Below are 27,696 nucleotides of genomic sequence, written 5' to 3' on the forward strand. Positions count from 1 at the left end.
CAAAACAGAGTTAAGGAACCTGTGTAATGCATATCAGATCATCACAGTAAACATGTGTGTGAACTTTCAATCCATTCCCATAAGTAGATACTGAGATACCAGCTTACATATAAAACCTTCACCAAAAATTTTCGAAAACTCGAAAAAGGGCCATAGTTTTGTAAAACAGCAAAACAGAGTTATAGAACCTGTGCAATGTAAGTCAGGTTATGACAGTGAATAAGTGTGTCAAGTTTCAATCCATTTCCACAAGGGGTTACTGAGATACCAGCTTACAACTTAACCAAATCGGGATGGGACGCTGACGCCAGTGGGGACGCCCACTCATGGGTGACAATGGAAGTTTGACAAAGTTATTTCCCTTACATAAACAAAATCCACCAAAGAATGTCTTCCATTGTGTTTTCATGGTGACAGTCATACATGTATGATTTGCATTGAGAAATACTGTTATGTACTTTGTTCTTTACAGTTACAAAATAAAATTTGTAAAAAGATTATACAAATTGACTGTAACATTCAAAGAGTCCAAAACTTAGGTGTTATTACTGTAACCCTAGAAACGTTTGCAAACACTATATTTCGCAGTTTTATGAAGACAGGTGATTCAGCAGCTACAAAGACTTGTGGAATACATCAGACGTGAAAACTTAAAACCTTCAGCACATAATAAACAGTCAAAGGTAAAATCACAGTTATCTTTACATTTTGGATTGCACTTAAATCCTTACCGTAACCAATTTTTCAATCTACAATGCTTTGTGATCGTGAGCGAAATTCAAGTTCCACAATACACATCTGGCAATCAGAAATCACTTTAAACTATGACATGAAAGCAGTCAAATATGTCTATGCAGAATTTTGTTATGCCAACAAAAAGCATGACAATATGTGTTGTGCTTAGAATGACTATATTGATATAATAAATGACACTAATGTACAATCCTTGATGCAAATAAAGCATTGAACGAAGTAATTACATCAGGTGTTAAATGATAAAGAGAATCATATGTACATTACAATAATGAAACAAGAGCTAACATTGAACAAGAGGGCCATGTTTGTTTTTCAAAACTTACCTCATACTTTGAAACTGGCTTTGAGTAGAGTCTTTTTGAATCAAACCGTCTATAAATGGCAGCATACTTCCTTATCTGCTCCAGTCTTTCCTCTGAGAAATCTTTTGGCAATGCTATAATATCCTAGAAAATTTACAATTTATTATCAGTAATACAGACAAGGCAGTCTGACAGACAGTTATATCCCCCACCGCTGTGGGTTGATTGTATTGGGTGGAAGCACTGACGTAAGTTATATTTTATAGTCCATGTATGTCAACATAAATGAATTTGAAAATTCTTCAAGGGGTTTAGGAGACACAGAGCGGTAAAAAAATGAAAGGCTCAAACCTTTGACCTTGAGTTGTGACCTTGCCCTTGAGCCAACATGGCCGACTCATGAGTTCTGCACATCATCTAGATGAGGTGATCATTTGACTAAAGTATCATGAAAATCCTTCAAGGGGTTTAGGAGATACAAAGCAGACACAAAATGTTACCGACTACCGAAGGTCGGACAGAGACCATTCCTATAACCCCCATCACTTGTGGTGGGGGATTAAAAACTGATAAATGCTGTTACAACAAACCGTTACAGGACAATATTTGAACAGCTTCACTGCGTATCTTTTATAGAAAATTCATAATGATTTTTGTATGTTTAGGGTTTAACCTTTCAACTGTACATTGTATTTTAGGCATGTAACAACAGGCAGTTAACCTAACCAGTATTCCAGAATTCTGTTCCAGTACAAACCTGTTCTCCACAAGTAACTGCAAACTTCCCCACATGAATCAGAGGTGGAGTACAAATGATTTCAGACATAATGTCTTTTATCAAATCGTCACGGAGAACATACACTCTGCCCGGGGATTGAACTCGCGACACTGCGATCCATAGATCTGCGCTCTTCCTATTGAGCTAAGTGGGCACAAGAATAATTAAGGTTGTTACCTCTGACTATTTCAAAATTGTACAACACCAGGTGAATAAATTGTTTTACAACTACATGTATGCCATGCATTGAATGTACTACTAAATTTTTTAAAATTATACTGAACATTTCATATGAAACTAAAGCTATCACTAAAGGTGATAAATGTACCCCCCACACCCCACCACCACCCCGCATGCACTGACACAGTACACTGCAATTTGATGTACACAAGATTGCATAATTATGTGGACTGTATGTATATAGACTGTATGTAAACAGTAGTATAGTAACAAAAAATAAAGTCCCATAACTCTGCAATTTTTGTTGTTGAAAGAACCTTACATGCCCCATGCACAACTACTGTTGTTACTGATCACTTGTGTGAAGTTTCATTAACTTGTGTCAAGGGGATGAGGAGAGATGGTGCGCACAAGGTTGTGTCTATGTATATAGTAAAGTAACAAAAAAACAAAGTCCCATAACTCTGCAAATTGTTTTTCTGAAAGAACCTAACATGCCCCATGCACAACTACTGTTGTTACTGATCACTTGTGTGAAGTTTCATTAAACTGTGTCAAAGGACTGTGTTAACTAGCTTTTCCTTTAATTTGACCTGGTGACCTAGTTTTTGATCCTACATGACCCAGATTCAAACTAGACCTTGAGACTATTAAGATTGACACTCTGACCAAGATTCATGAAGATACAGTCATAAATGTGGCCACTACAGTTTTAACAAGCTTTTCCTTTGATTTTACTGGGTGACCTAGTTTTTGGCCCCAGATAACCCAATATCTAATTCATCTATTATTTTATTCAGGGTAACATTCTGACCAAGTTTCATGAAGATTGGGCCAAAACTGTGACCTCTAGAGTGTTAACAAGCTTTTCCTTTGATTTGACCTGGTGACCTAGTTTTTGACCTCAGATGACCCAATATCAAACTCGTCCAAGATTTTATTAAGAGTAACTTTCTGACCAAGTTTCATTAAATGAGATTGGGCCAAAATTGTGACCCCTAGAGTTCTAACAAGCTTTTCTTTTGATTTTACCTGGTGACATGGTTTTTGACTCAGATGACCCAATATCGAACTCGTCGAAGATTTTATTGAGGCTAACATTCTAAGTTTCATTAAGATTGGGCCAAAATTGTGACCTCTAGAGTGTCAACAGTCCAATTGTTGACAACCGACGGACACAGGGTGATCACAAAAGCTCAACTTTGAGCACTTTGTGCTCAGGAGAGCTAAAAATGCAATAAAATGGTCCACTGCATTATTGTGCAGAATATGTAGTATATTGGGCAAATTCATTTCTTATTCAGTGGCCATCTACCTTTTACATTGTAACCAATGTAGCATTGAATTTTAGTGGTTGGTTACTGAAAGATAACAAAATTAAATATTTGCTCATTGTTTGAGATTACCTTTATTTGCATATTATAGTGCATATTTTCTGACCTGGCAGAGATATTTTTAGTACAGGATGTACCATTAAAATCAATAGGTAACTTGGTGCATATCGGATTTATTTTTAAGAAATCGATACTTTCCGTATCGGCTATTCTGTCTGATAATACAAAATATAAGACGCTGATTTATAAATGCAGATGAAGCGTAATGGTTTACACAGAGGATTTTTCTTTTAAGTTGTGGAAAGTGATTCGTGTGGGTTCGGTCCTCGATGACTTCTAATTATATATTTCAAATATAATTCACCTTTATCTTCAATTTCTTTTATATATTTTTTATATTTTCGGTCTTGTTTTTTTTCTTTTAATTTTGTATATAATCTTTTTTATTTTTCTTTATATCAACAATTAAATTTTACGATGACAATAGAACCATTAAAATCTAATCTTCTTCCTTGCTATGCTGGTCAACTGACAGCGACAATGGAAAGATTAGATCAGTGTGCATTCATTTACATAACATAAAGAAATGTTTTCAATTTGGTCGTGAATATTGTGCAATTCTCCATAGTTTAAATACCAACCCTTAAACTATTTGAAGGTCATTAATAAAGGAATTGAAAACCAATTACATAAAATACCAGATAATTAATACGTTATCTAAGCCGTTGCAGATTTTGAAGAAAACAGGTTGTTTTGGTTAAAAGAAAAAGAAAAAACTTGAGCTATATCAAGATATATATTTTAATGAAATCTAAACAAATAGTAATCCTATCACGGGATCGAACCTGCGTCCTTTTCAATGCCAGGTAATATATAACATCTCTATTCCCATTTACGGAGAATTCGACGGAATGAAACAAAATCTAACGATGTAGCCGATTACCCTAAACTCAATGACAGAATGGCCCATTTATGACCTTTCTATAAATATCTCTGCGAGGTCAGAAAATATGCACTATAACTCCGCCAGGCCAGGTCGAATAAAATGCACAATAGACAGAAAGTTCCCCATATATAATATTTTCTGTAGTAGCTCGATCATTTCAAAATCTGAATGAAAGGGGTGAGCCTTTAAAACGCTCTTCTTTTTTTTCAACTAGAATTGTGTCTGTAGGACACAGTTTGTGCCCCCACTGGTACATATGTCAATAATAAGGGGCAATAATTCAAATGTTTGCAGTCTGAAGGGGTATAGCCTCAATAAACATTTAATAAAAAGGATTCATTATTCTAGGCCATAGACTTATTGAGCTAAGAGCATCACAAAAAAATCCACTATTTTGGCTATTCCATGGGCCATAACTCTGTAATAAATGCTAAGATTCTCAAGAAGAAAACCAAGTGTGCAAGTCACATCATGTTAAAGACTCATGCAAGATTTCATGAATTTATATTAAATACTTTTTGAGCTAAGCACGTCATTAGGTAAAAATGTGCATTTCTGGCTATTTCAGGGGCCATAATTTACCTAAATATAGGTGGTGGAGCCAGCCAAAAAATAAAAGGTGCGCAAGTTATATCATGATTAGGACTCATGCAAGTTTTCATCAATTTATATCAAATACTTTTTGCGCACGGCGCATCACAAGGTGAAAGTGTGCATTTTTGACTGTTTCAGGGGCCATATCTCTGGAATTGGGGGGCAGAGGCAGACTTTAGATAAAAGGTGCACAAGTTCATATCATGATAAAGACTCATGCAAGGGTTCAGCGATATAAAATACTTTTTGAGCTAGGTGCATCACAAGGTGAAAATGTGCAGTCTTGACTATTCCAGGGGCCACAACTCTGGAAATGAGCCGGAGCCAGATGAAGATAAGGAGGTGCACAAGTTCATTTCATGATTACGACTCATGCAAGGTTTCATGAATCTATATCAGATACTTTTTGAGCTAGGCGTGTCACATTGTGAAAATGTGCATTTTTTGTACTATTTCAGGGACCATTATCTCTGGAAATTTGGGGAAGGGAGCCTGATGAACAAGAGCTGTCACAGGAGACAGTGTGCTTGACTATTTCAATGCTGGATGGTGAAATTGGGTACATCTGAGGAAGCTGGAACTGTCACTGGAGTGTTTAATGACTCAAATGTGGATGAAGATAATGGACAATAGCTCAAGTCTCCAAAAATTAAATCAGTACAAAAGGAACATAATTCATGGAAAACTTCTGCAAAAGTAACGCACCAAGTGTCATACCATGCGGCTAATACTTCGGAACAGCTATTTCAAGTTTTAATCAAATCTATTTAGTAATACTGGAGATACAGCAGAAGTGCATCACAACTTGAACCGGAAATTCTATTAGTAAAAAGAGGGCATAACTCAGAACATACTGGTGCTGGCATTATCAAACCTGTGTTGTATGATGTGAGTGATGATGTGGAACAACCATTTTAAGTTTGAATTAACCCATTTAGTAACAGCAGAGATATAAAAAGCATCAAAATTAAACTAATTCTAAGTAAAAAGGGGATATAACTCATAAAACATTTTGCCCGAGTGACTGGCCTTGTGCTATATGCTGAGGATGATGATCTGGAATCAAAGGCCTGAAGGGCCTGATAGTCGGCTAGTGATTGATGTACTGGTAGTAACGTCTAAAATTGGTAAAGTTATAATATCTAACAACAGGAAATGAATACAGGATACACATAAATGACTGGTTTTGTGTAACAAGAGGGCCATGATGGCCCTATATCGCTCACCTGTTATCATTGCACTTGAGGACAAGAAGTAAAAAAATGTCTAAGTCCAAAGGACAGGAACAACAAAGCTAAGAAATTTAACCAAAAAGAAAAAAAAATCTTACAAGGTATAGATATGTCAAAATACACCTAAATATTGGAGGTACCATTCATGTTGTACCACAGAAAAGTGGTCTCGGTTTTTCCCTATGGCCAATAATAAAAAAGTTACTAAAAATAAGCTATTTATAGTAACGTAAAAGGGAAGTAATTAAAAAAATAAATATTGTAAGTGAACAAAAGAAGGATCTGCCAAATAAATCTGTTGACTAAATGAAATTTCAGATCAGTATCTTCATTAGTTATGGAGATATACCCATTTTAATTTGAAATAAAGGGAGGTAATTTGCCATAAAATCAGTTCATAGTTATCTACCCTGATTGTCTCAGTCCAACTAATAACAATAATGAAATTTCAAATAAGTCCTATAAGTACTTACTGATATAAATCCATTTTGATTACAATCAGGGGAGGTAATCAGATATAAAATAACTCTGGAACCTACGATGGGATCTGATTTGTCATGGAATCCAAGATTTATTGTTGTTGAAGATATTTTGGAAGTTTGTATCAAATCAAAGCCATAAATGAAGTCTCTATATGGCTGCAAAAGCCAAAATAGCCAATTTTGGACCTTTAAGGGGCCATAACTCTGAAACCCATGATGGAATCTGGCCAGTTGAAGAAAGGAAGCAAGATCTTGTGGTGATACAAGTTGTGTGCAACTTTGGTTAAAATCAAATCATAAATGAAGCTGCTAATGTGCAGTCAAGGTCAAAATAGCCAATTTTGGCCCTTTCAGGGGCCATAACTCTGGAACCCATTATGGGATCTGGCAGGTTCATCAAAGGAACCAAGATCTTATGGTGACACAAGTTTAGTGCAAGTTTGGGCCCTTTCAGGGGCCATAACTCTGGAACCCATTATGGGATCTGGCCGGTTCAAGAAAGGAACCGAGATCTTATGGTGACACAAGTTTTGTGCAAGTTTGATTAAATTCAAATCATAAATGAAGCTGCTATTGTGCAGACAAGTTTAAATAGCTTATTCTGGCCCTTTCAGGGTCCATCACTCTGGAACCCATAACGGGCTCTGGCCAGTTCAAGAACGGAACCAAGATCTGACGGTGATACAAGTTGTGTGCAAGTTTGGTTAAAATAAAATCATAAATGAAGCTGCTATTGCGCAGACAAGGTCAAAATAGCTAATTCTGGCCCTTTTAGGGGCCATCACTCTGAAACCTATGATGGAATCTGGCCAGTTGAAGAAAGGAACCAAGATCTTATAGTGATACAAGTTGTGTGCAAGTTTGGTAAAAATCAAATCATAAATAAAGCTGCTATTGTGCAGGCAAGGTCAAAATAGCATATTTTGGCCCTTTCAGGGCCCGTAACTCTGGAACCCATAATGGGATCTGGCCAGTTTAAGAAAGGAACCGAGATCTTATGGTGATACAAATTGTGTGCAAGTTTGGTTAAAATAAAATCATAAATGAAACCACTATCGTGCAGACAAGAAATTGTTGACGGACGGACGGACGGACGCACAGACGAAGGGTGATCACAAAAGCTCACCTTGTCACTAAGGGGGGTCGGTATGTAGCAATTTTTTTTTTAGTAGGTGTCAGAACATTTCAGTGTTTTTTCTGCTTTTTTAATATACAAGGTAATAGGGGTTGAAGTCCTGGCAATAATAGTTAACAAATTGTGCTAGATGTGACTTGAGATAGTTGATACTTGTAACTGAGTGAAAATGTGAATCAGATAACATTTAGACAATTTATTTTTAATTACTGAACATGACAAGAATTGTGACAGAACCACAAAAAATATCTAAAATGGCATATGACTAGAACTGAAACACATCATACAGTTTGATTGTGATCGACTGGCACAATCACCTTCTTTTATTTGTTGTCCATCTTTGTTATTTATCTACTATTTAATCATTATACAGGGCTTTTGGTAGGTTCTGTAACTCAAGTCATAAACTCTTCTGCCTAAATTTTCAACGGTCAAAATCAGATTTTCAAGAGTCAAGATCAGCTATTCAGGGGTGAAGCTATTCTGTTATAAACTTTATCTAAGACAAATACATTAGTCTCCATGCAAGTCTACAAGAAAACAAAGCCATCCAGTTCTGATCAAACTTTTGTTTTATTTTAGACTTGGGTGTTTCAGCATCACTAACACCATCATTCTTTAACAGAATGTTTGGTTAGCATACCACACACACTGTCATTATAACTGTCATTAGAACGTTTCTGACCACCCATAAATCCTAAATCAAATAGTATTCTTTGAGCCATAGTGCCATAAAATACTCAAGAACAGTTCATAAAAGCACAAAGTTACCAGTAACAGTTGTCACATTTTTCTTAAAAGCAGACTTTTTATTGGCTTAATATTAAGATTTGCACTAGAAAATCTCGTTGGAAATCACAGAAATGTCCGAAAATCATGGTCGCGAAAACGGGTGACAAATACGGAAAACGAAAGTTCGAGTTTAATTCTTGAAAAAAAAATGCATCTGCTTAATTTATTTTCTACCATCATAGCTATTCACTTCTTAAAATTTCTGCTTATTAAAATATTTTTTTATTTGTTTCTGCCCAAACTAAGCCTCAACAATACTAGAAAATTTGCTATACATCGTAATGTTCGATTATAATTATCCAATTTGTTATTTAGTAACCTTATTATCGCCAATTAACTGCCTAACCAAACAAAATTGTTGGAAATTTGCTCCCGCCTTTCAATAACGGATGTTGTTCATACAAGATTTGTCTACACAGGTTCCTTTTGTATGTGTAACAGGCAAAGTTCGTAGACAGACATAGCTTCAGGCCATTTTCGCCAATTAGAGACTTTTGGGGCCACAATTAATCTTTTGTCGCAAATGGCTCAAGTGGCAACCGACAGCGTGACCACTGAACAGTGGTACAAACATGATTAATAGGCTGCTCTTCTACGCATTGTTTATCAATTAACTTTTACACATTGATCAATAAACACCTTTAATAATAACGGACATTATTGTACTAAATACAAACCACGAGATAACAACGTGTCAGTTGGTGATTGGCGTGATTGACATCTGTCAGTAGCTAATTAGTATACGACGCTCCGCCTACTGCCATACTTCCGCTTGTGGCGGCGAACAGTATTGAAATTCACTGAGATTTTGATTGACAAGGGGCAGAACTTTTGAACTCGATACGCATCAAAGAAAACTTCTCGATTTTCGTGGGTGAAAACCTGAACCTCGGGTCTATCGACAAACAGGCTTTTCGTCGTGTTCTTTCATGTCGACGGAACCGGGAACGTTCGTTACTATACGCGACGAGGTCGGATACAACTAAATTATCCTTTTAATCAATATATGAGAATCTCGAATTTTGTCCCATAAAAAACAAGAGGGCCAAGATGGCCCTAGGTCGCTCACCTAAGAAACACACCATAACAGTGTAAAACATGTTTGACCTAGTGATTTCATGGAAACAAATATTCTGACCAATTTTCATTAAGATTGGACCAAAAAATTGGTCTCTTGCGATAAAACAAGCATTTTCTTAGATATGACCTAGTTTTTGACCCTAGATGACCCATGTTCAAACTCGACCTAGATTTTATCAAGGCAATCATTCTGACCAAAATTCATGAAGATCAATTGAAAAATACAGCCTCTATCACATACACAAGTTTTTTCTTTGATTTGACCAAGTGACCTAGCTTTTGACCTCAGATGACCCATATTCAAATTCGACCTAGATTTCATTAAGGCAATCAAATTTCATAAAAATCAATTGAAAAAAAACAGTCTATCGCATACACAAGATTTTTCTTTAATTTGACCTAGTGACCTAGATTTTGACCTCAGATAACCCATATTCAAAGTCGACCTAGATTTCATCAAGGCAATCACTATGACCAAATTTCATGAAGATCAATTGAAAAATACCGCCTCTATCGCATACACAAGGTTTTTCTTTGATTTGACCTAGTGACCTAGTTTTTGATCCGAGATGACCGATTTTCGAAGTCGGCCTAGATTTTATCAAGGTAATCATTCTGTCTAAATTTCATGAAGATCAGTTGAAAAATACAGCCTCTATTGCATACACAAGGTTTTTCTTTGATTTGACCTAGTGACCTAGTTTTTGACCCCAGATGACCCATTTTCGAACTTGATCTAAATTTCATCAAGATAATAATTCTGACCAAAATTCATGAAGATCAATTGAAAAATACAGCCTCTATCGCATACACAAGGTCTTTCCTTGATTTGACCTAGTGACCTAGTTTTTGATCCCAGATGACCCATTTTCAAACTCGGCCTAGATTTCATCAAGGTAATCATTCTGACCAAAATTCATGAAGATCAATTGAAAAATACCGCCTCTATCGCATACACAAGGTTTTTCTTTGATTTGACCTAGTGACCTAGTTTTTGACCCGAGATGACCGATTTTCGAACTCAGCCTAGATTTCATCAAGGCAATCATTCTGAACAATATTCATGAAGATCAATTGAAAAATACAGCCTCTATCGCATACACAAGGTTTTTCTTTGATTTGACCTACTGACCTAGTTTTTGAGCCGAGATGACCCATTTCAAACTCGGCCTAGATTTCATCAAGGTTATCATTCTGACCAAAATTCATGAAGATTAATTGGAAAATACAGTCTCTATCGCATACACAAGGTTTTTCTTTGATTTGACCTAGTGACCTAGTTTTTGACCCCAAATGACCCTTTTTCGATCTCGGCCTAGATTTCATCAAGGTTATCATTCTGACCAAAATTCATGAAGATTAATTGAAAAATACAGCCTCTATCGCATACACAAGGTTTTTCTTTGATTTGACCTAGTGACCTAGGTTTTGATCCCAGATGACTCATTTTCGAACTCGGCCTAGATTTCATCAAGGTAATCATTCTGACCAAGTTTAATGAAGATCAGTTGAAAAATACAGCCTCTATCGCATACACAAGCTAAATGTTGACAGACAGACGACAGACAGACGACAGACGCCGGACGCCGGACATCGAGCGATCAGAAAAACTCACCTGAGCATTGCTCAGGTGAGCTAAAAATGCCGTCGGCGGTAAAAACTTACAGTCAGTCGGGTTACAGGAAACAGACATTTTTTTTTTAGGCCTAAAATTCTAAGTAAAAACGGGGCATAATTATGAAAAATTGGTGCCGGAGTTACGGACCTTGTGTCATATTATGTGTATTAACAGAGATAAAGAGAAAGTGCATCAAAACTTTAACCAAAGTGCGGATGCGGAAGGACCCCGACGCCGGGGTCTAGTAGGATAGCTCTCTATACTTCGTATATAGCCAAGCTAAAAATAGGAGGTGCGCAAGTTCATATCATGATAAAGATTCATCAATTTATATCAAATACTTTTTGAGCTAGGCATGTCATGAACTTCGGACGGATGGACACATGGACATGACCAAATCTATATGCCCCCACCACTCATGGGGGGCACAAAAAGAAAATACTTCCATTCATTAGACCCATGGGGGGCACATTAGACAATGTGAACTCAAAATAAAATCAACATAATTCCAATATGAAGATATGCTCCTTTAACGACTTACATTGATCTGTTTGTTGATTTTTTTCTTGGTCTTTAAAGGTTTGGCTTCAAACAATGGTAAACTTTCAACTCGTTTTGCGGCGCAATTGGCGATCTCACTGATCTGATCGTTGTCAAGATAAGGGACTGGAGGCGGCAACAGTCCTTGCTTCTTCACCTGTAAAAACACAACATGTACATAGATGTACAGATTTTGCAACTTTCTACAATTTTTAACACTTTTTACTTAGTCATAAGTAGGGGTGGGTATTGCCACGAAAATTGGTATTGCGATATATTGCAATATTGTATGTGGATATTGCAATAAAAATTACTGCGATATATTGTACCAGTTATTTAATGAACAAAAACATGACGAATCATACTGTTTTTTTTTTCAAATTTATTCAATTAAAAATGAGTAAAAAGACTAGTATCAACAACACGAGTGTTTGCTCGACCTTCTCAATAAATAAAAATACCAGTAAACAAAAAAAAGAAAAAAGTTTTGACCAGATTATGACGCCGATTACCGGATATTCAAAAGCGAAAGTAGACTGCGTCAAAATATTATTTAGTTTATTGTGCGGCACTGCATTCAGTTTACGAATACAATCATATAACACAGGTTGCTCAATTCACCGATTATAAACGAGGAAAGTGGTATAGCTGTTGTATGAATAATAAATTCTAGTTGATAGAAAAATTACTAATGAGTCGCTGACAAATACGAAATTATATTTATCTAAATTTTCTTATTGGTTTTATTATGTGGAATTGGGTCCGTAAAATAGCTGTAAACCAGTCTGCTACCTGCACCGGAAATGAAAGGAGAAAAATGAAAACAAAGTTGAATCGTGCTGGCAAGAAAAGGATTTTTTTTGTGAATCTTCTTGGTTTACGTTAGTGTTACTTAATGTTATAAAATAACCAGTATTCGAAAAACATATCACAATATCGTATCGTCGGAAAAAACATCGCAACGACCAGTCTACCGCAGTATATCGCCCACCCCTAGTCATAAGCAAGATAGTTACTAAATCTTAACAGATATGACTTGGTTGCCGTAGACACAAAATAAGCTTGTGGAGAGCTTGTTAGAAGAAAGTTTTTGTTACAAAACTGCACATATGATTCAAATATCATGACAGAAGCTTCAAAAAAACAGCAACAAGGGCTATTGTTAACAACGATGGATGCTGCCCGAATTGCATATTTGTCAGTGGATGTATAGCTAAGAATTTTAGTCTAAGTAGGTCTCTAGTCCAGGTACCCACACAACAAGTTTTGAGATCATAGGCCAAAGCATAAGTGAGTTTTTAGGAAAAGTTGAAAAATATTTTTTTAATAATTGTGACCTTGACCTTTACCCAAGTGACACCAAACCAAAGCAGCTGGTAGGACTCCATGCCAGTTAAACACACAAGACCAGTTAAACACACCTGACCTTGACCTTACACCTAGGGACCTGGTTCTTGCGCATGACACTTCGTCTCATGATGGTGAACATTTGAGCCAAGTTACATCAAAATCTCTCCATGCATGAAGGAGAAATGCTGCGACATTATAAATTTGTGGTTTGGAAGAGGAACACCCAAGGAACATCCAGGCCAAGAGATGCCGTTTGAAATCAATTGTTGACAACGGACGGACGCACAACGGACACAGCGTGATCACAATAGCTCACCCTTGAGCACTTTGTGCTCAGGTGAGCTAAAAAGTGACCATACCCTCTTGGAGGCCATGTTTTTTAACTTACCAAAATAATTTGAACACTCTTGGCAAAGGGTCACACAAGGACCATTTATATGAAATTATTTCAATATTGGGACAGCAGGTTCATACTAGAAGACTTTTAAAGTTCCCATTATATATACAGGGTAACTGACCATGCCCTTTGGCTGCCATGTTTTTCAAGGAATCATAATAATTTGAACAATCTTGGTAGAGGGCAGGGATCACTTTTGGCTGCGATTCCGCAATATTCTCGTGTTTTTTTGGTGAAAATCGCATAAATTTTGCTCAAATGCGATTAAAAATTGCATCCGCTCGGCCGTGGATCTTTTGCAGATACTGCGACTTTTTGCTGCAGAGTCCAGTGATAATTAATACCAGGCAAAAATCACACGTTTTCACAAATGTCAAAATGCCACTGAAGAAGAAACTGAAGTGTATGAAGTGGCCATTATATACCGGCCACCCCCTTCCAAAGAAAACGGTTTAAACACAAATATTTTCCTGGAGCAAGAATGGCCCAATTTCTTAACTAAATATGCTACAATTGACAAGACCACCATCATTGTAGGGACCTTAACTTCCATCTTGATTTACCGGAAAATAGTGAACACAAAAAGTTTACAAGCAGTCAAGATGCATGTGGCATGCGTCAACATGTAAAAGAACCAACACATGTAGCTGGGCATACTTTTGGATGTAGTGATAACCAGAGATAATGATGTCACGGTTTCAAATATCGAAGTCATAGATCCTGGACTCTTGATTCAAATGGAAAGATGTCACGTGATCTTTTTGCTGTGATATTTGACGCTAAGCTTCCAAACCACCCCCAGTACAAAAAAACTGTGTCGTACAGGAAATTACTTTTCGATCGACATTGACTCATTTCGAGAAGACTCGAGAATAATTTCTTTAAACACACAATGCACTCCATCTGTACTGATATCGATGAATTTGTGGAGGAATATTAAAAATCAGTTAATTTCTATATAGACAAACACGCCCCTTTGACTACCAAGACTATTGTGTAAGACCTTCATGTCCTTGGTATACCGAGCAACCCCACAAAGCAAAACATCAGAAACGAACATTAGAACGGAAATGGCGTGAAAGTAAGCTCACATCGATCACCAAATTTACAGAACCAGTGTGCTGAAGTGAAAAAGATGCTAAAACAAGCTCGTTTTGAATACTATACAGGCAAAATTGACTCATGGCAGTGACCCATAAGAGTTTATCAAAAATTACCAAAAATCTTCTTGGCGATACAAATCAGGTGATTTTACCATCACAATCATCTCCACGGGCATCTCGCACAAGATTTCAGGACTTCTTTTTTGGGAAAAGATCGAAACAATCAGAAACGATATAGCATCGCAAACAAAATCTGTATCTGATTTAGATGACATAAAAAAGAATACACAGGTGTCAATTGTAGAGTTTACTCAAGCCTCAGAAGATGAAGTGAAATCAATTATCAAAAGTCAGCAAACAAATCATGCGAATAGATCTATCCCAACATGGTTATTAAAAGAATGTCTTGACGAACTAACACCAGTGATAACAACAATTATGAATGCATTCTAAGAGCTGCGTATGGCCCAAAGCGTTAAAACATTCACGAATAAGACCTCTTCTAAAAAAGCCAACCTAGTCTAATGTCCTAAAAAAACTATAGACCTGTGCCCCAAACTTGCCGTTTCTGTCTAAAATCTTAGAAAAAGTGGTAGATGTTCGAATTTTGAAAATCATCTGAGGAACAACGACTTCATGAAGTTAATCAATCTGCTTATAAAAAATTCCACTCAACCAAAACCGCCCTTAAAAGTTAAAAATGACATTCTTCAATCGTTGGAAAAGAACAATGTGACTATTCTTGTGATGCTTGACTCTCTGCACCATTTGACACTTTTGACCACGGGACGTTGATTCATCGCCTTGAACGTCACTTTGGTGTTACAGGCAAACCACTCGCATGGATGATGTCATACCTTTTGTGACCGCTACCAGAACCGTATGCATAGAATGGCGAGCTATCACAACCATGCAATGAAGTACATGTGTACCCCAAGGGTCTGTCCTGGGGCCAAAGAACTACACAATGTACACAAAACCGTTGGAGCTACTGCAGAAAGCACGGACTGAACAATCATTTTTATGCGGACGATTCGCATTATAACAATCCTTCAAACCAATAAATAAAAAAGTCTATTGAAGAGGGCCATTCATCGCGTTTAAAGTTGTTTAAAGGGGTATAGTAAGTTGGATGAATACTAACATGTTGAAACTCAAAGCTGAAAAAACAGAATTAATCTATTTTCATCTGAACACAAGAAAAATCTGTTTCAAACATATCTGTGAAAGTGGACGGATCTGAAATCAAAAAAATCAGGCAGTGTCAGGAACCTCGGGCTTTCCTGGATTCGAAACATGAGGATGGGAGCAACATGTGAATAGTGTTGTAGGAATTCCTATGCACAGTTGCGGCAAATTAGTCACATCAGACAATATATAACCGCAAACGCAGCCAAATCTCTAATCAACTCTCTTGTTACATCACTTTGGATTATTGCAACTCTCTTCTATATGGAATTCCAAAACGGTAATGAACAAACTGCAATATGTCCAAAACACGGCAGCTAGAATCGTAACCAGAACATCCAGATACGACCATATAACGCCGGTTCTGCGTGAACTCCATTGGCTTCCTGTGGGAATGTAGGGTAAAAATACAAATTATAACACATACATTAAGGCACTCAAAGATCAAATCCACCACTATGTAGCGAACATGCTAGAAATATATACACCATCCAGAAATCTGAGATCGCAGAATAATGCATTAAAACTAGTGGTGCCCAAATGTCGAACAAAACGATTTGGTGACAGGGCTTTCGACAGCTGCTGCGAGGTTATGGAATGCCCTCCCATCTGGCATAAGAGAGTGCAAGACCGTGCAAAGTTTCAAAAAAGCGCTAAAGACGCATTATTCATACAATCTTTGGCCACTAACATCTCACTGATTACCTGATTTATAATGTAGTACTTTGCCGGCCAATTAATTACTTAATGAAGAACTCCAGTGTGACAGAATAATGTTGGCGGTGTTTTTTTTTTTCTGTGGGATGTATCATGGATGTTCTCCGGACCGTTTGGGTGGGGATTGACCCAATCATCCGGGCGGTTTGCATGCTGTGATGCATTTCGCAGACATCATACCGTTAATTCCGTCTGTCAAAATGTAAATATCTTTGTTCTAAATTTGCTCTGACCTGTGTCTTTGATAGGTCAGTTAATGTTTTATGAATTGTATTTTTGTTATGTTTTGATCTGCCTACCTTCCAATTTAAAATGCTTGGTATCTTATTACCGAATGTAATTTTAAAATTTTTTCTATAATAGTTCAATTCCCATTTTTTTATTGAACATTATTAAATGTTTTTTATGTAAAGCACTTTTGAACGTATTTTTATATGAAAAGAGTGCTATATAAATGTGGTATATAATAATAATAATAATAGTATGAAAGGCAAAACTTTGCTTCCATTCACAAGGACGAGTAGGGATGAGAGAAACAATATAAGGTGGGAAAACCCCTGGTGAAGTCCCTAAATGAAAAATACGCTGAACGCCCGAAATTCCAAACGAAATTATCAATAAGGCCTTGGGTAGGGTAATTATGAGTTTGACTTCAAAGCTGTTCTGGCGTACTAGAAGTGTATCAGATCCAGAAAGATTAAAGTATAAATCAGCTTCCACTTGGACAGAGCAGCTTTGAAGTAAAAGCTCAAAGTTAACTCCTTACTGAAAGGAAATAACTGAAAGGAACTGTTTTATTTATTTATAAAGATTAATTATGCTTAATATTATTGGTTGAAATAAAATCATAAATGAAACCACTATCGTGCAGACAAGAAATTGTTGACGCACAAAAATAGCAAATTCTGGCCCTTTAAGGGGCAATAACTCTAGAACCCATGATGGGATCTGGCCAGTTTTCGAAAGGAACTGAGATATCATGCCAATACAAGTTTTGTACAAGTTTTTTCAAGTCCCATACAATTAGCGGTAAACATGACCATCGCCAGACGGATCGGTTGACAATAGAAACAAAGGGTACAAGGGATTGTGTTTGTCACATAATTAAAGAAAATTGAAACTGACGACTGACTGCTAAATGGTGAACGAAAATCAAAACAAATTCGTTGTTTTTTATTATGCAAAACAATAATAAAACAGTTCTATTATAGTACTGTTACTACTAAATTTTCAACTTGCTTCATCAGCATTCGCCTACATGTGGGACAAAAGTCGATAACGCTAACAGACATTGTCTTATACTTAACCAGATTATAATGGCGCTTGTATCGTCGTATCACGGCATGTCAGGACAAAATTTTCTGCAGATTTTAAATCTGCAGTCTTATTGTCTTCTGCAGAAAACGCAGAAATAAAGTTCCCGCAGAAAAAAGTACTTGTACGGTATACTAATTAAATTGCTAGAATATTATATATAGCCACTGAGGTTAAGAGAGTTTTCTTTGTCTATAAAAGCTGAGTCTGAGGACCAGTCTAAGAAATCCAACATCTGATTGGTTATATTATTATTACTATCATAATTATTATAATACCAGATTTATATAGTGCCCTTTATGAGAAACACGTTCATAGGCGCTTTACATATAGCAAACGTAGTCATACAGGGCGCGAAATTCATCCTCTACTAGTACAGACACAGAGTGATCTGACCAGAGGGACAGAGTGAGAGAAAGCCCCAAGAACAGATAGAGAGAAATCCTTTTTAGATATAAGCCTGTCCAGCTAACTTAGCCTAGCTCTTTGCGAAAAGACAGTCTGGTTCTTTAATGAGCCTGTGGTATAGCACCTTACATGCAAAGCCGGCTTTCCTGGAAAGAACCAGTACAGGCCGCCTAGTTAGGTGGGAGACACTCATAAGCATCTCAGGAATTTCCAGTGCCTAGACTTCTGGATTGAAAGTCAAGCGTGTTGCTACTAGACCACCACCCATCGTTGAGTCAGTGTTCAAATTTAAAATCGCCCAAATAGCAAGTAAGCAACCTCAGACTAGTGTCTAATCAATTGTAAAACTTCTAAAGTTCTAATGTTAATTAATCTTATTAATTAGCATTCATATTTTAACATTTTAAATCCATACTGGACGGTGTATGAGTACTGCAGACAATAAGCAGAATACAAGCTATAGGCAGGAGAAGGTTCATACATATACGGTCTTACCTTAATTTTATCATTCCCATTTGGTAACGAGTTGGAACATGTTGAAAGATTACACAAAAATGTGAGTCTTATATTGGCACTTTGACAACAGAACACGTAATCCGAACTTACAGACTGAAAAAAGAATAAAATTCAATTATTGTAAACATTTATTTCATCATCCCATTGTTATGGTGAAAATTTGTACTAAGTTATTTGAATATTCTATGTATGTTAAAGTTACTGGCTAACAGGCTAAAAACTTTAACCTTCGAGCTAGGGATCTGAAAGTGTTAGATCTGACCTAAAGTGATAATAATAGTCTAGTGAACAAGTTCACCAACCTAAAAACCCAATGTGTAGCCTCTAGAAATAAAGTCATTACTTATTTACTTACTTATTTACCACTGTTTCCTATTTCATCGTTACATAATGACATGTATTTAGTGATGCAGTTCTTTTACAGCTGAAACCATAATTTATTGTGTTTATGCCACCATGTTTAATATTGTTAGAACAAAGAAGTGCCCAGAATGACATCATGATATAGGGAAATACCACAATCTGATCAAGATTCACTGACTTTTGCAGAAGGGTAGAGTAGAAGAAATATTTGGTTTTATTCATATATGGCACAATTATACTTTGTAAATTCCACAAAACACATCTGGTTATATCAAATGAAACTGACATGATTTAATTTCATTGATGCTGTAAACTCCTTGATGTTTGAGACACATCACTGAACCATGTTGTTTGGTCCAGTTAATGAGATTTCAGGCAACAGCAAGGAATCACTGGAAGCTTTCAGCATTAGCTCACTAATAACAAGAACTGTCTGTAAGACAGCCAATACTCAATTAACCAACTATTCGAATCGTTATCCCAGGAATGTTACGCTAAATGTTTCAATATCTATAGAATTTCTATCCAGTATATACATTAGTTTTGGCGATAGTTATTTGCATGCAAAACTTTAACCAGAAGTTTTAAGTTCAAAAGGGGACATAATTTTGTAAAATATAGGTCAGAGTTGTGGGACTTGATGCAATGACCAAGTTTTATAAACCCGAAGAAACGTGTGATGTTTCAATTCAATATTTGTATGAGTTTTGGAGATAATACCTTGCATGCAAAACTTTAACCAGGATTTTCTAAGTCCAAAAGGGGCATAATTTGGCCAAAATACATGTCAGAGTTATGGGACTTGACCCAGTGAGGTCTGAAATTGACCTAGAAAAAGACAAAGTAAGTTTCAAAGCTATAAATGCCTTTAAGTAATAGCTATATGTACTTGCATGCGAAACTTAAACAAGGATTTTCTAAGTCCAAAAGGGGGCATAATTTGGCCAAAATACATGTCAGAGTCAGAGTTATGGGACTTGACCCAGTGAGGTTTGAAATTGACCTAGAAAAAGACAAAGTAAGTTTCAAAGCTATAAATGCCTTTAAGTAATAGCTATATGTACTTGCATGCGAAACTTAAACAAGGATTTTCCAAGTCCAAAAGGGGCCATAATTTGGCCAAAATACATGTCAGAGTTATGGGACTTGATGCTATCACCTAGTTTAATAGCCTGGAAGACACAAGGGAAGTTTCAATTCAGTATTTGCATTAGTTTCGGAGATAGTACCCAGTGAGATTGGTAAATGACCCAGGAAAAGAAAAAATAAGTTCCAAAGCAGTATGCCTTTAAATGATATATGTACTTGCATGCAAAACTTTAACCAAGGTGTGACAGCAACGCCGGGTGAGCAGAATGATTTTTTAGGACAACTTTACCGACAATGATGACTCTATCAGAAACAAGGTTAACGTAATAGGTAGTCCTAAATATAAGACCTGACATTACTCATATCACTTTATAAGTTCATTTTAATTGATATTTTACATTTTTTTTTCTATGTTATTAGACATTAAAAAAGGCTTTGATAGTAAAAATGTAAAATATCAGAATATTGAATGTTGAACATCAAATAACAACTTTTTCACCTCTAATTATTTGGACTATGTAATAGGTTGGTCAGACTTAGGTTCACCTTCCTAATCAGCAGGGAAACAGTTTATAACAGTAAAGCATGATTATAGACATCAGTAGATTCTTACCTTGATCCTTACCAATTTCATCAACATCATCCTGAAAATATATATAGACCTTTTAATTTATTATGCAAGTTCTTTGTCTTCAAGCTTCTTGAAAAACCATTGACCAATAACTGAGCAGGGAAATCAAATGTTGCATTCTAAAATAAACAAGAGGACCATGATGGTCCTGAATCGCTCACCTCTTCCCACATGATCCAGTTTTGAGTATGACGTCGTTTTTTCTATTATTTGACATAGTGACCTAGTTTTTGAGCTCATGTGACCCAGTTTTGAACTTAACCTAGATATTATCAAGATAAAATTCTGACCAATTTTCATGAAGATCCATTGAAAAATATGGTCTCTAGAGAGGTCACAAGGTTTTTCTATTATTTGACCTATTGACCTAGTTTTTTAAGGCACGTGATCCAGTTTCAAACTTGACCTAGATATCATTAAGGTGAACATTCTGACCAATTTTCATGAAGATCCATTCAAGGGTATGGCCTCTAGAGAGGTCACAATGTTTTTCTATTTCAAGACCTACTGACCTAGTTTTTGATTGCAGTTGACCCAGTTTCAAACTTGATCTAGATATCATCAAGATAAACATTCAGACCAACTTTCATACAGATCCCATGAAAAATATGGCCTCTAGAGAGGTCACAATGTTTTTTCATTATTTGACCTACTGACCTACTTTTTGATGGCACGTGACCCACTTTCGAACTTGATCTAGATATCATCAAGATGAACATTCTGACCAATTTTTATGGAGATCCATTCACAAGTATGGCCTATTACTCTATTTTTAGACCTACTGACCTAGTTTTTGACCGCACATGACCCCGTTTCGAACTTGACCTAGATATCATCAAGATGAACATTCAGACCAACTTTCATGAAGATCCATTGAAAAATATGGCCTTTAGAGAGGTCACAAGGTTTTTCTATTATTTGACCTACTGACCTAGTTTTTGACGGCACGTGACCCACTTTCGAACTTGATCTAGATATCATCAAGATGAACATTCAGACAACTTTCATACAGATCCCATGGAAAATATGGCCTCTAGAGAGGTCACAAGGTTTTTTCTATTATTTGACCTACTGACCTAGTTTTTGATGGCACGTGGCCCATTTTCGAACTTAACTTAGATATCATCAAGGTAAACATTCTGGCCAATTTTCATGAAGATTTCATGAAATATATGGCCTCTAGAGAGGTCACAAGGTTTTTTTCTTTTTTAGACCTACTAAACCTAGTTTTCGACCGCACATGACCCAGTTTCGAATTTGACCTAGATATCATAAAGATGACATTCAGACCAACTTTCATCAGATCCCATGAAAATAATGGCCTTTAGAGAGGTCACAAGGTTTTTCTATTATTTGACCTATGACCTAGTTTTTGATGGCACATGACCAAGTTTCGAACTTGCCCTAGATATCATCAAGATGACGTTCTGCCCAAATTTTTTCATGAAGATTTTGTGAAATATAGGGCCCTCTAGAAAGGTCACAAGGTTTTTCTATTTTTAGACCTACTGACCTAGTTTTTGCCCGCACGGACCCAGTTTCGAACCTGACCTGGGATTCATCAGATGAACATTCAGACCAACTTTCAAAATAGTCCATGAAAAATATGGCCTTTAGAGAGGTCACAAGGTTTTTCTATTATTTGACCTACTGACCTAGTTTTTGAAGGCACGTGACCCAGTTTCAAACTTGAACCTAGATATCATCAAGGTGAACGTTCTGACCAATTTTCATGAAGATCTTGTGAAAATATATGGCCTCTAGAGAGGTCACAAGGTTTTTCTATTTTTAGAACCTACTGCCCTAGTTTTTAAAGGCCACGGAACCAGTTTCGAACCTGACTAGATATCATTAAGGCGAACATTCTGACCAATTTTCATGTAGATCCATTGAAAATTATGGCCTCTAGAGAGGTCACAAGGTTTTTCTATTTTTAGACCTACTGACCTAGTTTTTGAAGGCACTTGACCCAGTTTCGAACGTGACCTAGAATTTACCAAGATGAACATTCTGACCCATTTTCATAAAGATCCCATGAAAAATGTGACCTCTAGAGATGTCACAAGGAAAAGTTTATGCACGCACGGATGGACGCTGCGCGATCACAAAAGCTCACTTTGTCACTTCGTGACAGGTGAGCTAAAAAATAAAAAGCATTGGTGAAGCAATTTATAAAAGAAATTGGTTACTGAGGAGCCAGGTATACAGAAGAAATATATTGTACAACAAGGGCCTTGTGGCCTGTAGTTGCCCACCTGACCTTGACTTTTTGACCTTGAACATATGTACAACTCACTGTATCATACATGCCATATTTTCAGACGGTCAATAAGGGAGATTTGCCTCAACAGGGCTTTTTTTAAGGGGGGTTTTGGGGTTTAAAAAAAAAGGGGGACTTTTATTTGCTCATTTTTTACGTGCTAATAGCCGTTTTCATAAAAAAATCATCAAGTTTTCTACATTTAATTGATGAGGGGAGCCAACAGTTGTGTAAAGAATGCATGATTATTACTTACAGCACTTAATTAATCAAGGAAATTCGAATTTAACCGGGAAACTCTGTTTTTGCTTTATGTGTTGATGCTTCTGCATCGGAGAGAGTGATCTTTTTGACATGTTTAAGCATACAATACTCAAAAGATTGCGGACATATCATGTCCAAACAGTCTTTTAAGGGCAGTCATTTTTTTTCAGAAATTGAAGTTGTTTAAAACAAAATTGAAAGTCTTTCTATTGCTGGATTGTCCATATTTAGATTAAAACTACATGTATTTTAAACTGGAAATTTTTCTCCCGGTAATTATTGCAACATGACAATTTTCACAAAGGAATGGCAGTCAATTCTTTGGGCAGTATTAATTGCAATTTATTTCACTTATCCGAATTCATGTTTGTCCGAAATTCTGTGTAGTCTGACATTAACTCGCCAATTTTTGTTAAATCATGGTTGATTTTTTGCATGTTTTTGCAAGTATTTAAATTGAGAAGCATGAACTCGGTGTTAGCACTACCCGTCTCATCTTCTGATGGCTCGATAAAATTGTGGTCAGCAAAACGAAAGTACACTTTGGCAGGTGACGGTAAAATGACGTAATTTTAAGACTGGTTTTCAAAATTGTTTTGAAAACTACAGATCAGCGATTTTGATGTTTTGAATCAGTCCTAAAATCTCGAATGCACATGTTTCAACTGCCTACGGGTAAGATTAAATGGTTAATTGTTTGCAGATGGTGACAGGAAAGATAATTAATGCCTCAGGCATGTATCCTCGATAAACAAGCTAGGGATTATAGAAAACTATCAAAATTATGTTTGAAGAGTATTTCCCGGGGTACTCGATACTGAATTTCAAGTTTTTTCTAAAGGTCTACATTGGGTCCCAGCAAAGAACTAAAAATACAATTTTATTACAATTTTATTTTATAGCTCTTTGGTCCGAGATACGATTTTTCGACAGAGAAAATTTTTTTCTGAATTTATTTTTTTACGGGGGGTTTTTCATGTCCCGGCAGGAGACCGGGGGTTATACTGAAAATAGGGAGAAAAAGGCTCCCGGCTGGAGATTTGGCATGTATGCTGTATCATGAATATTCACATAAATTATGTGTTAGTATAACCCGTCGGGCCCCTGAATGGCCAATTAGAACCATTACAATGGAACTTAAGTCCAAATTTGACAGGAGATTCATCAAGCATTTCATGAGAAATGTAATAAAAGCTTTTCTACTTAGCTCTAGCTGCCTAAAAAGGGATCTAGAGCACCATTTGAACAACTTGAAAGAAGACCTTACAATGATGCTATAGACCAAATATGACGAAAATCCCTCAAGAATCCCAAGAAGTTGTTTTAAAAAAATATCTTTATTTGTAGCTCTAGCAGCCAGTAAAAGTGGCCAAAAGAGCCCTTTTACCGGTATGTGCAATTTGGAGAGGACTTTCTATTGGTGCTGAAAATCAAATCAGATGCAGATGCATTAAGCGTTTCACAGGAGTCACTTAAAGGCAGTTTTATGTTTAGCTCTAGCGGCTGCTTAAAGGGGCCAATCACCCCATTTGTTAAATTGAAAATGACCTTATAATGATGCTCAAGACCAAATTTGGTGAAAATGCATCTAGTGATTAAAGAAAAGAAGTAATTTAAAATTATTTCTATATCTGTGACTCCTAAAAGAGGCCAAGACCCCCCTGTTGGAGAGGACGTAACAAACCAAGTTTGATGATGATTAAGGGTATAACGATGTATCGAAATTCACTGCATCATGATACATGTATCATAGGCCTGTTTTCATGATACTGGAACAATACAGTTTCTTTACCTTTAAAGCAATTTGCAATTTTTCAAGTACTTTCCATGTGCACGAACATTTGATTTTTTTCATTTTGTCACATGAATGCTTACTTATGGTACTCAATTTGTATACCGGGTGCCAACCAATCACCGAACAGAAATCGGGGTTTTTCAATTGCCGTTTTATAACAAATGAACACAAACGTGAAATTTGCCCCGATAAAACTTCAGCTCATTTGTCTTCTGAAAATGTAAAAAACTGAAACAATCAGACGTAAAACATCTAATATTTTGAGGCTCAACAGAGGTAATGAAATGCAATACATCAAACAACAAGGTGGAATTGTCACCAGACAAATATTTCAAAGACTTATTATTTTTATTTGATGATGGTAATTGTACCGAAAAACTGATTATGTCCATCATTCTGTCTTCTACGCCTTCTAGAAACATGTTTTCCTGCACATTCAAAGTGTTAAACTATCCTCGGGGTCGAACTACATAACAGTAGTGATTTACCCATGTTACCATTTTAAACGAAATACTATCTGCAGAAAATATCTCGGTGCTTATGCCACCATAAGGAGCCAACAATCAAATCTATTTCCGTTTTTATTATTTTCGTAAACCCAAGCAATCTATAAATATATTTTTTATACAAATGAGGCTCGGAATGGATGTAAATATATATTAATTATCATATACAAGGGCATTCACTCATGCGATATTAACACATGACCTAGCAAATGATGCAGACGTTCATTCATTTTGCAGAAACAGTATTGTGTTGATATAATTGAAACAAAGCCGTAATTACGTTTGTCCGGTATATATTCCTGTCCGGTGACTAGTAGGTACCCAGTAGCGGTATGTACCGTATCCATCCTTGCATCTGTATCCCAATATGTATTTATCATGAGACTAGCGTATTGTTACACCCCTGGTGATGATCTACAGATTTGTTAATTAGAAGTAAATTTTTTTTTTAATCGTTAATGGTTCCGCAGGCCTTTTTTTCATCAATTTGGGAATGCCACCGATACCGGTGGAATTGGGAAAATGCTCTCAGAAATTGTCTTAATTGGGACAATTTGCAAATGACCAAAATGTACATTAATGTGTTTTTGTGTGAAATATTAATGAACTTCATTTCAGTAATTGTTCAACAGTATTATAATTTACCTAAATATACATACAAAATAGCAAAACTCTTTAAATAGCAAAATCCCTAAAAGGTATATCATTTGGGAATTTTAAATTCAACTTTGGAAAAAAAACATACTTTTTTGCATTTGGATTACGGTACCTCCGTTTACCGGAGGTAGATTTATAGGGGAAAAAAGCCCTGTTCCGACAAGGGTCCAAGCCCACTCATTTGAAGAAAATTCAGAGAAGACCTTACAGTGACTCAACAGACCAGTGATGCTACCGACCAAGGCTGACGATGATCCATGAGAACAAGTCATTTAATGAGCTGTTCTTTAAGCTCACTGCCACACATACAAAAAAATCTGCCCATAAAAATCTGACAAAAACACCTAATGCAGATAATTCAGGTTAATATAAATAAGATAATATGCAAGTCATTTATTTATACAGAATATTTACCAATTCTGTTTTTGTTTACACCAGTTGGTGTTGTACTTGAAAATTATTAGATGGTGTGTTCAATTTTATAAATAACCGATTGCAATCGAATATTTCCAAGGTGGTCGACTTTATCATCTGCCCGGGTTTATCATCAGTAGACCAGTAGTGTTTAACTATTTTACAGGATTTCGATGATATTTTTTTATTTTTTAAAACAAGGAGTGGGGGTTGGGGGGTTGTAGTGTGTGGGTTGGGTGTGGGGTAGGGGAGTGTCCAGGTCACGCGCCGGGCACCTGTGCACGATGCTACAACACTTCAAAGTTTCATTGAAATAATAAGAAATATAAGAGACTTAATGCTATGGAGTGAGTCTATGATAAAGTCCGAGTAAAATGTATCATTAAATTTGTACACAGGAGCCTGAAATTCTATCTATAATGCTCCAAAAATGGCTAAATATAAAAATGACCCCTCCTATAGGATATAGGAGGGGTCATTTTTATATTTAGCCATTTTTGGAGCATTATAGATAGAATTTATACATTTTTATATTTAGCCATTTTGGAGCATTATAGATAGAATTTATAGGAGGGGCATTTTTATATTTAGCCATTTTGGAGCATTATAGATAGAATTTCAGGCTCCTGTGATTTGTATCATAATCCAATTTTCATTTTCGGTCATGTTAAAATTCTCAGGAATAACTCAATACTCTTGACAGTGTTGTGAACACTGAGACAGTAACTAGCCCGACAATACTACAAGAGCGAACTCGTAGATCACTTCCGTTGCATAATTAAATGTTTGGCTATTTGCGCAGCTATATTCTACATATTAATTCAACTTCTACGTAATGACTTTTCCCGCAAAAACTGTCAGGTCGCTGTAAGTGGGCGTAAATATTCATGCAACAGTCTGGTCTTAATCATATAAAATATATTTGCTCATGGTGTATATCAGAAAAAATCTTGCC

The 27,696-nt window shown here is 36.3% G+C and overlaps 1 long non-coding RNA gene across 1 annotated transcript; it reads right to left on the bottom strand.

Annotated features, from left to right (window-relative positions):
- Positions 1-1,108: 1,108 nt before the first annotated feature.
- LOC128551082 (uncharacterized) lies at positions 1,109-18,856 on the bottom strand. Its single transcript, XR_008368606.1, has 3 exons — positions 18,742-18,856; positions 11,771-11,926; positions 1,109-1,202 (listed from the first exon to the last, which is right to left on the bottom strand). It is a non-coding gene; the product is annotated as an uncharacterized LOC128551082 (long non-coding RNA).
- Positions 18,857-27,696: the final 8,840 nt, after the last annotated feature.

The sequence above is a fragment of the Mercenaria mercenaria genome, chromosome 19, assembly GCF_021730395.1.
Source record: "Mercenaria mercenaria strain notata chromosome 19, MADL_Memer_1, whole genome shotgun sequence".
In the NCBI taxonomy this organism is placed as follows: domain Eukaryota; kingdom Metazoa; phylum Mollusca; class Bivalvia; order Venerida; family Veneridae; genus Mercenaria; species Mercenaria mercenaria.